At 36.7% G+C, this 15,091-nt stretch overlaps 1 protein-coding gene across 1 annotated transcript in view; it reads left to right on the forward strand.

The window, feature by feature from the left end:
* Positions 1–15,091, forward strand: part of LOC139778288 (uncharacterized) — a 198,208-nt gene that overhangs the window by 136,186 nt on the left and 46,931 nt on the right. The gene's annotated exons all lie outside the window — the stretch shown is intronic.

Consider the following 15,091-nt stretch of genomic DNA (forward strand, 5'->3'; position numbering starts at 1 on the left):
ATATAACGACGTCGTTACGATCACGGATGGCGATGCCGTCCATTGAACGCCGCACATTGAGATAGATGTGACGTTAACAAAAAGCATCGCGAAATCTTTCGACGTTCTTCCTGCATGCCTGTTGACGAGCGGCTTGCGGCGAAATTTTTCCGATAGACCGAAAAAGCACAGCGTGTGCTCGAGATAAGATTAAATTTTATGTCAAAAGTTCCAGATTTATACACAATTTTCGATTAATTTTGTGAATCAACATCAGGAATAAATTTTTATTACGCGCCATAATTTTTTCTCTTTGCAATTTTTCTATTAACTGACATAAGATGCTGACATACGTGGATTAACTCGGAATTCAGTAACGTTTCGTAACGTGCTTCGTATTTTGTGCGCGTGAATGTAAATCGATAAAGGCATCTACGGAATTCCTTTATACTTTCCCCAGTTTCGTCCGAGATGCATTCCTCCGTGGCTGCGGTCCGCATTCAGTTAGTACCGTCAGTACTTGAAGCAGTCACTGCCGCGATGGTATAAAATACCATAGAGAGAGACGCCGGCACACAAAAAAGCCGCCTGCGGAGACCGGCGTCGTCCTTCTTGAAAGTCGCCAATTCATTTCTTCCTTTCTGCTTTCGAGAGAGAGTGGTCGTAACGTAAGGGGATGTCGAGAAGGAGCGTAAACGATGACGTCAGGTGGATCGAAGGTGATCACGTGCAACGGAGAAAAATTACCTCTCAGGGCAGGGCTTGGTGAAAAGTGCAAATAAATGGGCGACGGGCTGAGTCTGATAATCTGCCTCTGCAATTTCACCATTTATTTTTTGTCTTTTAAACAAATTTTGTTTTAGTAATTGTAATTTAAAATATAAATTGTCGCCTTTAAATAAAATTTTTGAATTAATTTTCATTCATTAAATTGATATTCTTGATACAATTGATATTTTTATATTTTCTCCTCTATCGCATTTGAGTTAAGGTAGTTCTCCGGTCCTTGTACTAGAGAAAATCGATTTTCTCTAGATTTTCTTGAAACTGTGAATATACGTTAATTTAGGTGTGCTTTATGCGTGGTCTAAACTTCAGTACCTCTTGCAGTATAAAAAATCAAGATACTGAGCCTCAAAGTTTCAACTTCTTTTACTAAATTTTAGTAAAAATTGAAACTTTGGAGGCTCAGTATCTCGATTTTCTCGATGCAGTATCTCGATGCAGATACTGCAGTACCTCTTGCGGTATAAAAATCGAGATACTGAGCCTCCAAAGTTTCAATTTTTACTAAAATTTAGTAAAAGAAGTTGAAACTTTGAGGCTCAGTATTTTGATTTTTTATACCGGAGAACTACCTTAAGTAGCAAACCGATCTTTGAAATACATGTTTCAGACAAATTGTGGAATCAATATCGGAAAAATTCTTTTGCATAACGAGAAAAACTGTTATCGTAAATATCCGAACTTTGCAAACTTCTACTTTGCAGTGGGTAATGCTTCAGGGTGCATGCGTATAGGTGCGGCAATCTCGCAGATATAGGTGACAGCTTATTGCTTGTGTCATGACTTATTACCACTTACTGTAATAACATTCAGATTTATCGTCAGCGGATATAACTTATTTGACTAACGTTTTTGGTAAAATTTATTTAGAATATGCTATATGAGCAATTTTTTATCTATTATTTCAAATTTAATTTCTTGACCAAATAGTCCAATAAAGTATTCACTTATTTATTATTAATAAGTTTCTGCAAGACATCTTGAAAATTTTGATATTTATTTCTATTTTTACTAAATTATGTCAAAACGTATAATTAAATTTTAGATGGAGAGTTTACACAAAGGCTAAGATAAAATCAAAATTTGCATGACACTTTATACTCTTATTATTAGAACTAATATAGAATTAATAGATATGTTTTTGCAAGTCCGCGAAATGAAGTGCAATGAGTTCTCGATGGATCAAAGCAAGCGCAGTTACGGAACACGGGCCGAGAACTTGGCGGATTGACGTTAGAGAATTACTTTCACGCTACTTTGCAGAAAAAACGGATTTCCAATATTTCCAATCTTCCGGCGCGGCATACGCGATTGCGAGATATAAAGACGACGTCCACGAAAATGACAGTTAAGCGTGAACGGTTTTACGCGGAAAAATTGACGTTGTCGTCTTCCTCAATTTAATCCACCTTCCCGTCCACCTGCACACCCGAACGACACTCTATTCGCTTTGCACAATGGGCGGAGAAATCGAGTGCGGGGCGCGAAGGGAGGGAGAGAGAGAGAGAGAGAGAGAGAGAGAGGAAAAAGGCAGGCCGCAACGCTTTTGCAAGTACAAGAAGCGTTACCTATTCTCATGGGGAAAGGAACGAACGTTGGCTTTTTTTAAAATTCATGTTGGCTGATGTACCTTGCGCCTACGCATGCATACGTATTTTATGTGGTTGCGGCGAAGGGATCGGTAGTCGGTGCCTCGGAGAAATTCGCGAGGAACGATCGCGTGGATAAGAGAAGCAGGGCAAATGCATCTTCGTGATGCGACACCAATTTCTCCTTCGTTGCAAACGGACCAGCGTAAACGGGTTTTTCTTATTTGATAAAATATCGAGCAATCTCGAGCCATTCAATAACGCTCACTGAATATCCATTTTTGTCAAATGAAATAAGTAAATATCTTACAACATAACTCAGCTACATATTTATAATTTTATATGTTTATTATCGGAAAAGATCTATTCTAAACAAAAATATCTTTATCTACTCTGAAAGTCGCAGAGTGAAATATCGCTCAAACCGAGTGAAATGCAAGTGTAACGAAAGGTGAAAATTGAGTTTGTGCACTTCGAGTGACTCTAAGAAAGAAAATTCCGTTCTATAAGTTGTAGTGAAATCGCACTCCATTTGAAAATAAAAGCATGACTATCGCAATCACTCTAATATATTAGTAGCTAACTACTCTATGAAATTAGAGTACGTACTACTCTTATTAATCCTTTTAATTTATCTTTAATTTATTAATCTCCTCTAAGCTCTCTTATAAATTCGTTACACATGTCACTCATATAGATCATTGTGTGGGAATTTATTTTTATTCCAGTATGTTATAACAAAATCGCGACAAATATTCTGTATCAACAGAGCATTCATTTCGGTGCAATTTACGTCCCAATTGCTGCGTTTTTCCGGTACGCATTTATAAAACAGTCAAACTGATCGATTTTTCTCGATAAAGATTATTATCGTAACAGATATATTTTGCATCGAAACACTCATTATCGGATCTCGACGAGAAACGGTTGGATCACGTCCAGCAAAAAAGTCAACTCTTTGTCTCAATCTTCGTTGATCAGTTAATTAGCGGTGAAAATTAATTGGCCGATCATCGTCGTCGTCGCCAAACGCTCAAGTGGTATCGACATGATTGCGCGGCTCTCTGCATGAAAGCAAATGACCCGCCGCGTAAACTCGACTAATTGCGATATAGGTATTATTAATTTGCTTGGACCAATTAATGTGCCGAGGAGAGGTCGAGTGTCTTCTATTTATCTATTGTTCCTTCGAGTTTGTTTACACGCTTGCTCATTGTGGGCAGAATCAATCGACTTCCACGCTTCGACGAATTATCGCGACGACACGAATTGAACTCGATCCGATCGCATGATTCTCTCTCACGATTGCTACGGAAATGGAACGCTAAAGTTCACTGATTTTGTAACGGGTCATTGCGTATATGAAATGCTCGTATTTCGAAAGCTTCAACTTTATGGAACGTTCTTATGACGCAAATATCTGCTTTGTGTGTGTGTGTGTGTGTGTGTGTGTGTGTGTGTGTGTGTGTGTATGTGTGTATTTTCGTCAAATGTTATACAACATTAAAGTGATATGATTCATGTTTTAGTTTCTGCAATATGTTTGCGATTTTTCAAGCTACAATAAATTTGTAAAAAAAAAATGAGGAATGCATGTAACATTGCTTTATATAGGACCGAAATCTGCGGTCGAAACGTAGCGTATTGTGAACAATAAAATTTGCCAGTTGGGTCAAACACAATCCTTTTGCTAATTATTGCTTTATATAATTTAAAAAAATAGGATATGACGTTATAGAAATATCTCTCGCAACATAAATTTTGTACTTTGAGAAAGAACGGATAAATACATAAAAAATTTAACATAAAGCAGCTTGATATGAAGTTAAATATGTTTTTGATATTTATATATAATTCTTTTTTTAATTTTAATATTTTCATTAATATTCTTAATTAAACTTTAAATTCGCCTCGAATTTTTTCCACAATTTTCTAACGTCTTCCAATTAGTCTGATTTTTGTTGGTTTCACAGTTTTCTAGATTTGTAAAAACTCTCTCGCCCCCAATTTTTATCTGGTTCGTTAATGCTATTGTTGCAATTCCCATTTCGGATGATCGAAGCGTGATAACGTGACACTGCGAAAGAATTTGGTTTACCGCATATTTCTTGTATGCAGACTCGTTTATCACAGGCGCATCGATCAACTATGATATATCGTCAAATTGTCGGGCAAAAGCGTATACGCGTATTCCACGCTAAATTGGCCTTCATAATGAAGCTATTTTACTACCTTCCGTATTATATTGTGCATCACCGTACACAATACATATAGTAACATTGTTATTAAATGCAGCTATTATACTAGAATGCTGTACGTTCGAAAATTCTTTTCACTTTCGAGCATAACGTAATTTAGCACTAAAATCTGATACAAAATTGAAATATCGATAAAGCAACGATATATTCTTCACACATATTTTTTCTAACACATATATATATATATATATTTCCTATATACCGATAACGAAAAAGAGGTAATTATTCGAGAATTCCGCAAAATAAAGATAACTGCATATTCGCTTAAAGAAGTAACGAGATAACTGAGATTCGATAGGCATTTAACCTGTAATGTGGTCGATTTCCAAGATTTCAGCTTCGCGTCGATCCATATCTTCGAAAAGAAATAGATCGGTCTTATTTCCGGCCTTAAGTGATTCTATTTAAAAACGGAATTTTCGACACGGCGATAATAGGAAAGCTAAATCTCCCTTTATATGTGTAGATACGTGTAAATATATCTATTAATTTTTTAAGTTGCAAAATTTCTCGCTTTGAACACGCGCATTTATAGCTCTAATATTTAATGGTATACGGAAAATGGGTATACGGACTGTTGGTGAATATTACAATAGAATCAGAGATCATAGCTTAGTATGAAATTCGACTCTACAGCTGATGTAAGTCAATTTAATCACGTTGGCACGGCGGAACGCAATGCCGAATATGAATCATTGCTGCGAAGTTTCGTGACTGAGATTTCAACGACATAGATCACGCAGAATCAGGCGCCTCGACGCGTTATCAGGCAAACACCTGTTTCCACTAGATATGCAGCGCGGTATGTGGCGGAACCATGCGCATAATGTATTCGGATTCTAAGTGAGAATAGCGTGATCCTTGAATTCATATACCCTAACGAATGAATATTATTATGCTAAGTAGAAACAAGTAAGTATAGTTGGTAAAAACGCAGGAAATATTCTTCTTCGAAACATACCTTCGACGTATGTTTGCCTAATGCCATAGCTATTTTACTGAAGTTTCAAGAATACATTATTAAGCATACTTATGTACAATCTTTCTACAAGAAATGCACGTTTCTATCATACAGATTATTACGTTCAGAAACAAGTAGATATATAATAGGTAATCTTCTATAGAAAAGAATACCTTTCTAGCACATAGATTACATTAGTATTTAGGCTAAAGTTCTATTTAATTTTATCGCGTACCTTTTAATGTAACTCTATATATGTTCTCTGTGTACTACGTAATATATAAAGTTATAAAGAGAATTCTCCGCCACAAATTATGGATCTGGTTCAAAGTAGGTTTTAATAATTGCGTTGCGAAAAATAGATTTGCCGATACGCTAAGTGGGAAATTTTCATTTTTGCGTGTACTTTCACACGACTGAGCGTGCTTTCTGCGAAATTACGCGAAGCTCGCGTTAGTTTCTGCACGCTATAGCAGGCTGCCTTATACAGCAGCCATAATTCCAAACGCTCAGAATTAGTTTGATAAAGCAATATTGTAAATTACTGCTGCTGCTTCTCGCGGTATTTTTTTTTTCTTATGTTAGCTTACGTGCCCCCGGAGGAAGATATACTGGTCGCTGTTTAGTCGAAGCACGTGCGTACAGCATCCAGATAGCAGGTGGTTCGCCACGCTGGGTCTTTATTGTGATAAGAAAGAAGGATTGCGTCTTGAAAATTTCGTTGCGCTACACGCCGGACCTCCTAGGATTTGAAATTATATACATAAGTATTATTTTTATATACGTTTAACATAAATTCATGCTGAATTTTCAGAGCAGGATTTATTTGCAAAATAAAAGTGATCGCTCTGTCTCTTTTAAGAATAATTTTCAATTTATCTGCAATTATATCAACAAATGTCAATATTTCGCATTTGGCTTTGTTCATCTTTCTCGCGATGGTTTATATAATACATTTCAAAACTAATATCAAGCATTTCTTTATCGCATAGAAAACTGTAGTTACATTCGCCTCTTTATCGATGCACGGTGGCTTGGCGATATTGCGCGTGTATGTGTGTGTTTATCTTCCAGTCGTTCCACGACTGCCGAGCGTCATAAGGTGCTCTGTCATCGCATCGCGGTAACGCGAGCCGATAATGCAGCAATGTTATATACAGTTAGTGTCAGACGTTGACTTATAACACCGACATGAATAGGAACACAATACCTCGTGAAGGCTCTGGCGCGTTGTGATTATTTAGTAATGGCAACAATAACGTTTCATAGGTAGGACGCGTGCATTGTGATTCTCTGTTATATTATTTAATCGACGTTAGCGCCGCACTACATTTTGCAGAACTATCTCGAAATAAGCGAAAAAGCGTGTCCAATAAAATTCATCGTAAAGAGAAAATTATTCATTTGATATTAAATTACAAAGTAACTCGTGAACAAATAATTAACGCATCGTTTAGAATGTCTCTTTAAAAAAAATGGAAAGAGAGAAAGGTAAAGAGAGAATTAAAAAAAGCAGTCGATTGGAAATTGCACGGCAAAGCAAAACACGTTGAGATATTTCCTGCGCTCGTTTCGCTCCGTGATGAAAATTCTCAAATCACTGGCCTTTTGTCGTGCCGCTGATCCGTCATGTTACGCCCATTTCGCGTGATCGAGATGCAAAGGCATGAGAAGACGATTTGCGCGCGCGAAAGTTTATAGTTTCGCTGTGCGTTTCAAACAGACGTTAATTTGATTCCGACGAATTAAACCGCCCGACGATGAGAATTATATTTCGTTTTACTGTGTCCCGATAAAAAGCGTAAACCGCATGCTGTGCGCAAATATAAAGAAAATACGCTACAGTCGAGAGACGCAGACAAAAATATACAGATAAATAGTTACATCTAGAAGGGAGAAGAAATATTTGTTTTTCATAAATGTGAGGCAGTAAAAAGTATAATTATTGATCACGATAAACAATATAAAGGAAAATAAAATGGAAAGGAAATAAAATGAATATTATTTTAAAAATAATAATTTGTTTAATTAAAGAAGAGTTGAATTAATTGTGCATTTTAGTGTTTAGATTGTTCGCAAGATAATAGCGTAGGAATTCAAAGATTTCCATGTAATTCTAATTTATTCGGAAAACATGTTAGCGAAATAATTACTTCAAAATATTGACGGGCACGACGGGGTGCGATCGATGCAGCGCAGAATTAATTTCCTGCAGGTTTCGCTATACATGATTACGCGGACTACATGATCAATCTGTTGTGAAACGTTTGTTGGCTTTGATCTGTCGAAAATCGGTAGGGGTATTCGCCGATCTAAAATTACAGCGCGCGCACGCGCGCGTTGCCTTATCACAGATCAAATTAATTGTCGGCCTTCCACGAACACGGACGTACGAGGTAGGTATTCGTACGTACGTCAAAGCTGAAACTAATATGGATAGCGCCATATAAAAGCAGCCGTTAATTAAATTCGCCAACTAATACACGCCTACGTTATATTTCAGTTAAATTGAGCACATATTTAATTGCTAATATATAAGTAATTGATTTACTTCTGACGTGTCAAGAAGAGATCGAATCGCGCCGCTCGGCGCGTACTCCGGCTTCCATTATTGGCATATGGCACATACGTACGTAGACTTTTGCATTAAAGCCTCTGTTGATTATTTAACGAAGTGACGCAGCGAAGTGTCCCTTCGAAGTGAGGTAGAATTAATTTTCCGATCGTCGCGGCACACGACGCGCGCGGTTTCCATTAGCCTTCATTATGGAATCCATCTATCATAGGATCCCTCTACAATCTGACTACTTACTTTTCTCAGATCGTATAGAAGGCCCTTAATCGTTGGACGTAATCGTTTCTCGGCGCTGCAAATTGAGATATTTTCCCATCCGCAACAGACTAGAGAAACGATTTGCTGTATCTTCTGCCGAGTTAATTAAGCCCACAGGTTGGCACGGACGTTCATTAAGTATATACCGCTCGCGCGTGTTGATATTTCCTCTGTTAAATTAAACACGGCCATTCTAAATATTATATTTAATTATGTTCCGCGAACGTGTGCGAGGTGCGAGAGACGTACATTGATTCTGTCACATTCGTCGCAGCTGCTGGAATTAACTATTACGTTCTAATTTTCAACGAGTCATAATTAAGTCGGCGGTCAGACCGATATTAATAGCAGTTTATGTTATATATTACCCGAATTAATGAAGTCAGTCAAATTAATTGCTAATTAACACGTAAGACCAAAATATCAACGCCTAACCGGTTTTTCAAGAAACTTAAAAAAAATCGAACAAATCCTTACCCAGCTATCCATCTTGCGCATCTGTCTGACTATACGGTTCGATCTGGTCTACATCCCCGACGTTTAGATAGCACAATCAATACGTCTATCGGTTCCATGTTCCCGCGAAAACCGACCTGACAAATCGTCGTCTCTCTTAACTACGGGCTGCACCAGCAATTAATTCGGCGACAACGCCGTCTTTCTGATGGCGCGTCTCCCAAATCAGATTGTCATCGCGTTTAAGCCCGTCATCATCATCATCTTTGAACGAACCGCAAGTCCCGGAGAGCTTACGACGACAAAATCGCTCCCTGACGACGTTCGATTCGACCGCAAAACCGAATTAATCCTCGCCACGCATTTCGCGAGCCAGCCGAGAATGGCGGAGACATTTAGACGTCATCGGAAGTCCTCGGCGAGGCGCCTCCATTGGGCGCCCGCGCCGCGCCGCGCCGCGCTGCGCCGGCATGTAGGTATACGCACCGAACTGACAAGGAGCTCTGCTCAATTTAATAGCTCCCACGAACAATGGTGCCTGACAAGAAGATCCGGTTGCTGCGCTGATAACGGCACGAATTATCGATTCAAATGACGATTCGAGATACAGTAAATCGCGAATTGGAGAATCGAATACGGAATTGAGAATAACTCGATCGGGCTGGAAACACGCGAGCTCGGAAAATCGAATTATTATTGCATATACACGTGATCGAATCCAAATTCCTCGCCAAGTATGAAATAACTTCATTATTATTGCATGCAATAATAATAGATGAACGTTATACGAGTTTGTACTTTTTAAGTGTATCATGTATTATTTTCTTTTACAAGTTTGAAAATGTATTTTATTTGTAAAAGCCGTAGAGTTGATATCTTCTCTTTTGCACTCTCACGCTCCGTCGATATTTTTTACGGTAAATAATCGTGCATACATATCGTCGGACAATGCATTTTGTCGAGTACTTCTCGGGAGAATCTTCTTGGAAGTTTAAAGAAGTTATATCGAGGACATCGATTCCTCTGCTCCCTGCTACCTGACAGCGCGTGCCATCGAATTCCGAGCTTATCCCGAAATACGAAATACGTTTCTATTATGTGCATTGCCATAAATCTGACAGAGTATAAAATACGCGCCGTGCGGAAACAAGGGCTGATAGAAGACCACCCGATAATAGAGAAACATGGTGAAGTATTCGTGCTCAATATTCGGTAAGAGTAAATCTTTGTTTGGCTAGCCTAGCTGCACCTGGTACGCCGGAAAACATTGCTGAAAATTAAGATTATAGATCATGTACCTGTGAATATGTGGAATGTTTTGCAGCTACTGAATGACTGTCATTTCTCATAAAATTATTTTATAATATTTTATGTTGTTATAGAAAATATCAAGAATTTTTTAAAGAATTTAATCGCTTTTAACAGAGACATTTTTGTGTTTGGTATTTAAAAAATTTACAGGGAAGAAGAAAAGAATTTACACATGAGAAGATATATCTTCTAATTACCGCAATTAGCCTTTTTATTTTTCATGATTTTAATTATTTTTTCAAAATTACAAAAATCATCAAAGATCACAAGGAACAATTAAAATTCGGTGGTTGACTTTGATATTAATATCAACAATAATTATAATTAGTCCCCAGTGAGTATGTCTCTTAAGATAAGGCTTAATAAATTGAGCAAGCAGGAGTGAGAAAGCTACGAGAGTATAAGCTAAAGTCTTAATTATAAGCTTAGGCTATGCTAACGGAACAATTTCATCGTCGGCCGGATGAGTCTGTCCTCCGTGCTCGATGTCAGTGACGAAGGAAAACGTGCGGGTGGTTAGTGACGATCGATATCAAATATTTATTCTCGTTGTTTGAGTTCTCGAATATAGCTAGTCTACATGTATCACAATTGTATGCATTTTATAACATTTGCTTTAAAGAATTCTTTGAAACAAATGCCAAATATAAATAACGATATATGTATCTATATAAATTTCGAGGAAAATAATTAATATTGCCGAGTTTTAGTGTCGAATTTTAAAGCGCGATGCACAAAAGCGATGCAGAAATAAGTAGTCTTTTTTTTACTTGAAAAAGCGGATGAGAACAAACTGACGAAGGAGGAGAGCTTATTTCATCTTTCGCGGGTCGAGCAACTTGTCGGCGGCTGCTTCGATTTTGCTGCACCGGTGGACATCTCGAATCTTCTCCTTTCTCTTATTTGATTCTAAGGTTAAGAAGAGATAGCTTAGTTTGTTCACGGGCAGGACTTTCGTCCGCGGACCTGGGAAACGCAATAACCGCCCTCGTCCGACCTGCAAAATGGCACCTCCGCAGTGCCTCCTATTTCATCCTACATCGGCGAGAATGAGGTTCGCACGACCTTCGGTCAAACTTACTATCGAGTTACGTCGCCCTTCGAATTTCTTCCTTTCTCTGACCTGAGGGAAGCGCGGAGAAGGGATTCGCAAAACGGCAAAATCAATTTCTAACTTAAATTACGATGAAAGAGAAATATGAGTTAATTTAGAAAATATGAAAAGAAATACAGAGAGAATTGATCCATGGAAATCGCATAATGGTGCTCCACTGTTAAATTCGTAGTGTTAAATTATATTCAATTTGAGTCATTTTTAACTATTTCTAGGCCACTGCTTCCTACTCAATATGTCGTTAATTTAACTAAACCAATGAAGTTAAAATAATACTGTTTTGTGTTAAAATAATATATTTTGGCACAAAATGTTATTTAACTTAAGGTATTGGTTTAAATTTCATTCTTTAATATTTAACACTGTCGCTTGATTAATCTTTCTTATAACATCTTTATTGCATTGTACTAATTTACATTTGGAAACGTTTATTTATATATTCTTGTATACCATTTTAATTTATTATTTTTTAACAAAAAATTTTAGAAACTATGAATATGTATTTTTTACGATAAAATGTGAAAAATACATTCTTTTCAAATTTTTATTTATTAAATGTAAACATGTTGTTTATAATCCAATACTGATATATAAATGCTCAAAATTTTCGAGAATTTAAATTCTCAGTTATGCTAAAATTATGAACAGCCTAGTCGGAAAATTAATTTATCTGTTTATTAAGGGGATGCTGGAGCCGCAGGCGAACTCGATCAGCGTCGATAAAGAAGTGCTCACCGATTCTTACACATACCTACAGAGCGCCTGCTCTAGGGCTACCCGTTATACTGATCCGTATGTTTTTGGCTGAATTCGGGGAGACGCGTAACATGTGCATATGAAATTTTCAAACACACTTTTCTCTTATACTAAAGCTCGCAGCTCATTTCTGCAAGCGCAGGATTCTTCTTTATTGTATTTCCGAGACAGCTGCAAGGTTTTTGTATACGTACACAGTCTAAAACTTTTATGTGCAGCAAATGTTGTCATGAGTCGACCTCAGAATCGAAAATAAAACTGTAATTTTCTAATGTCTTTTCGTTTTTCATACGCAAATGGTGTCTGCTGTCTTCGTTATCGTCCATACTTTAATTCTGGACAAAAAATTTTTAATTCGGTGAAATCAATCAAAAGATTAGTGTGTCTGAAAATATCGCGGTAAAACAGAGCGGTAAAACAGAGAAAATTTTTTGTAGGTATGTGTAAGAATCGGTGAGCACTTCTTTATCGACGCTGATCGAGTTCGCCTGCGTTCTGTATGTATGTGTAAGAATCGGTGAGCACTTCTTTATCGACGCTGATCGAGTTCGTCTGCGACTCCAGCATCCCCTTAATTGTCAAAAGAATTGATATGCAATGCCGAAAATAAGGGATTAATCCTTGAAATTATTACTTTTCCAGCATTATAAAAGTAAATAAGTTGAAATTCGCTCAACAATTTCTTTATTGATCCAATAAACAGATTGGAGGAGAAAGGATATAATAATAATTAAATTAAAAAAAAGAAGGAGCATTATATATAAAAACAAATGTGTATAATATTTTGAATATTATATTTTGCATATGAAGGTATTGTACAATAATTATGTAAAAGATAAAATTTGTAATAGAGGTTTGATAATTAAATAGTCTTCATTTCAAACTTGAGTACTTTGTGTGACTTTGTTCGAAACTGCAGAGAATATTCGAATTCCATTAAAACGAGTAATAAAGTACTTTAGATATTATTATCAAGAATTAAAAGGATTTTACTCTCTCTTTGAGATAAACTTCTGTCCGCGTTGGCTTTGTTCCTTTTCTATTTCGTTCGGTCGTTAGAAATCTGATAATATTCTTCTAGAAATATAGAGAAGAGAAGATAATACCTTTATGCGATACTTCATAATTATCACTTTTTATCACTCCTTCTGCATACATTTATATCTATGAATAATGTTATTATTTTGTCGCGTCGCGTTGTCCTTTTTCTATTAGAGAAAAATGTTTTTAAAAGGTAATAAGATTTAGTCCCTTCGCTCGGAAATATTTTCATGAATATTAACGAAGATGCCTTCCAGTTATCTTCAAAGATAGTTCCAGATTAAAGAAACAAAGATTTGCTAAACTTGTTACATAAATTGTGCAATAATGCACATAGTTACCGTCGCGAGACTCTCATTTGGTCAAAGGTTTCCTGGCCGCTGTGCAGGCATAGCGGTAAATTCCACCGCACCAGGAGTAGGCTAGAATTTGTCGGAGCAAATCGAAACCGTTTCCCTTTGACGCTGCGCATCGGCAGGGTTACACGTAGTTTTATTACGTTGCTACGTGTCTCGTATCTTCCCGGTGCAATTTTGCCATCGTTCGTTTTAACGCGCGAATTTGTTTCAAACTTGTTTGCGCGGGCCGACACAAATGTTTCGCATTTCGCGTATTTCGCGATAGAAGAAAATGCAGTGAATTTTATCGATTATTTTTCAACCCGCGGTTATACACTACACTGTAGAATTTATTTATTTTTCTTCATAGTAGATACGATCTGGTTTAACAAAATTTATTTAAAATGTTATGCGGACAGTTGTTAGAAGAGGAAAATATGAAAAATATATATAAAATAGAGATAAAACCTCAGTAAAGTAAATTCCGATTGATTGAAAGCGTGATGTTTTACCGAATGTTTAAAGTCTAAAAAAAAATATTAGATATAAATTCAAAGACGATGTAAACGCTATAAAGTCTATCTCGTGCAAACTTCGTTATGCTTTAGCGCAATTTCGACTACTGCACCGCGCGCGGGTATAGCTTGTTTCATCTGCCAGCGCGCCGGCAAACAATTAACGGTGCAACTTTGCAATATTTGAGAGAGACCACAGAGAGTTTCAATCTATAGCCGACCTCTTTTGTGACAGCACCTCAAAGCGTTGAGGTGACAGCGATTCTCCAGATCGGAAACGAAAATGGATTTAGTTAATCCGATTGACGGTCCGCGGGAACACTGCTGGTTTGCGTGTTTTAACGGTCGTTGAAAATTTGCAACTACTCGCAGGGAAAACCGCGAAACATTGGAACGTGAAATTAGACTGTCCGCAACTTGCCGCAGGCTTTAAATGGGGTTAATGCCGTCTGAGGAATATGTGTTATATTTAAGTACAATAACCCATTAAGTCCTAGAAAGCCATACGCGCATTACTGTTTTAAATCCCCTAACTCGGGCTCTAATTAAAATTTGTATATTGTAATTGATATTTAAAGGTAAAAAAGTGCTCTTTCTGAAAATGTAAGCGGCGATGGGATATTTGAAAAATAGATATAAAGTTTAAAAGGTGAGATAAAAATGTGATCCCGTACCTTTTTACTTTTTACTGATAAATAATCAACTAAACAATGACTTTGTTTACCTTTTTGAGTAGAATTTTTGTTATAGATCACTCAAATAATAATTATATCGATTTATTCTACTCGAAAAGGTAGACGAAATCATTATTTATTAATTGAGTATTTGTCAGTAAAAAGGCAGAAAGTCACTTACTTTTTTTACCTCCACTTTTAATCTTTATATCTTTTTTTTTAATATTCCTTTCTATCGAAGACTAGATTTTCGGAAAAAGCTACTCCTTTTTCTCCTAAATGTCAATTACAATATCTAAAAATTTTGATTAAAATTCGGAGGATAAAAATTTAAAATGGAAATGTGTGTAGGAATCTTTTAAAACTTAATGGGTCAAATCTAGATTGCACAGATTCGACACACATTTTAACAGTATTTTTATGAAGCGATTGATTCTTTGCAAAATTTAATATTTGGAATATATATATGTATAAAAGAAC

This window comes from Temnothorax nylanderi, unplaced genomic scaffold (genome assembly GCF_030848795.1).
Source record: "Temnothorax nylanderi isolate EJ_2023f unplaced genomic scaffold, tnyl_v1.0 TNYL_tig0178_pilon, whole genome shotgun sequence".
NCBI classification, from domain to species: domain Eukaryota; kingdom Metazoa; phylum Arthropoda; class Insecta; order Hymenoptera; family Formicidae; genus Temnothorax; species Temnothorax nylanderi.